The sequence below is a fragment of the Octodon degus genome, unplaced genomic scaffold, assembly GCF_000260255.1.
Source record: "Octodon degus isolate 3935 unplaced genomic scaffold, OctDeg1.0 scaffold00024, whole genome shotgun sequence".
NCBI lineage: Eukaryota > Metazoa > Chordata > Mammalia > Rodentia > Octodontidae > Octodon > Octodon degus.
Window position 1 is genome coordinate 1,724,484 of NW_004524600.1, and position 2,281 is coordinate 1,726,764.

Here is a 2,281-nt window from a genome sequence, read left to right on the forward strand (position 1 = left end):
ATTATGGCCCCACATGCCATGTGACTTTTCTATAAGCACAAAGCCTGTGTGCATGACCTGACCCTATTTTATATATAAACACAAAATGCTTTTGCACCTTTTATTTTTATGTATTTATTTGTTTTTCTGTATTTAGGACAGGGTCTACAAGGTCTACAGGGTCTCACTACATAGATCAGACTTGTAGTTATCATCCTGTTTTCAGCTTCCCAAGCGCTGGGATTACAGGCGGAGCACCACCACGCGCAGCCTCAATCGCCATCTCAGCGCGGCCCTTGGGCAGGGCCTGCACGGCACACGGGATGGAAGCCCAGCCACTGTGCTCTGCCTAAGCAGGCGCTTTAGCCTGCTGAGCTATCAGGTCGGCCTCTGCTCCTTTTAAATGCATATGGAATTTCTAGTAACGTGTCATATAAATTAAGGGAAGGTTAAAGTTTGTTTTGTTTTGAAAACAAAAGTCACTTTTTACCAAAAGTAACAGCACCGATGAACACTTCCATCAACAAATGTTCATTGTACATCAGCCTGAGTTTTGTAACAATTGCGTTTACAATGACAGCATATTAAAATTTTCAAATTTACTTACACATTCACTTCCATTCATGAAGTATTTGTGGCTCCAGGAATTCTCTACCTCCCACGCATAACTTGGAAGGTGAATAAAATATAAGAAACAAATGCTTTCAGACAATGGACAACTGGCCATACCAAACTGAACTTTAAAAGGAGGCAATCAAATAACCTGAGGGCTGTGAGGAGCGGGTCCCTGCCTGGAAAGAGTTTCCAAACTCCACAGAGGAGTCAGGATCTCTGAGACGGAGAAACAGGAAGCCGAGGGAAGGAGAAGACCAAGATGGCTAGACTCGTGGGGTGGAGCACGGGAAAGGAAAATGCCACACACGCACCCAGACAGAGAAAGTGGGGAGAGAGAAACAGAAAGAGATAGCAGGAGATGGAGACTGGCAAAAGGGTAGTGGACTATCCACAGATAATAAGTATAAACAGAAAAAATATTAAATAAGATTAATATCAGACATAACATTGCAAAAGAAAAAGACAAGATATTTGAAGATACAACAAAAGTATCTCAAAAAAAGAAACACAAAGAAGCAACAGACTAGAATAATAAATTATCAGTGCCATACAGAATATCACTACGTGGCAAGTGGTCCACAAGGTGAGTAATGGACTACCAGGTAGAATGGATGGAAAAGATAGAAATAATGGCTGAACTTGCGAATTTTTTGCAAAAACTATAAACTCTCAATTTCAAGATATTCAAAACACTGTAAGCAGCATAAATAATGAGAGCAAAACAGATGAAGGAACATCATAACAGCAGTTACAGAGAAAACCTTCAAAGCAAAACATGCAGCTAATTAGCCAATAGTGAGGAGAAAGTAAAAGCATTTTAAATAATAAATATAGGGCTGGGGATGTGGCTCAGTGCTAGAGCTCTTCCCTTGTATGCACAAGGCCCTGGGTTTAAATCCCAGCACCAGCAAAAACTGAAAGAAATAAATAAAATACAAAAATATTAATACACAAAAAAGAAAGCAAGAAGCAGGAAAAGGAGAAGAAAATCAAATTGGACGAATAGAAAATAAATATCAAGACAGTTGGTTTGAAATGAACCATACCAATATTTACATTAGATGTAAACAATATCAACATTCCAATGAAAGGACAGATTAAAAAGTCAAGACCTAAATAGTACTGTTTATGAGAAAAATATTTTAAGTATAAAGCAACAGATAAATTAAAAGTAAATGGATAATAATACATTACAAAACACGAGGCAAAAATGAGAAATGGAAAGAGTTATATTAATATTAGCCAATATAAATTCTAGTAGTACAAGGAATCTTCTCAAGAATAGAAAGCAGACATTTATCAACCAAAAAAGTCAGTTCATGTCCAGGCCTGAGAACCTGGAATGTTTCTATACCTAATGACAAAGATTTAGAATATATCAAAACTGATACAAGTAAAAGGAAAGCAAGGGCCAGCCAAATAGCTCAGTGGATTAAAATGCCTGCAAGCAGGCACAGTGGTGGTGGTGGGGGTGGGGTGTTAATCCCCAGGCCTGCCATGCTGGCCCCACCCCCAGGGCACACTGAGACCACAATTGAGACTGAGCATGGTGGCGTGTAACTGTAATCCCAGCTCTTGGGAAGCTGTAAAAGCGGATCACTATGAGTCCAATCTAGTAGTGAGACCCTGGACACTGTAGACCCTTCCCTAAAATACAAAAAAGAAGAAAGAAAGAAAGAAAGAAAGA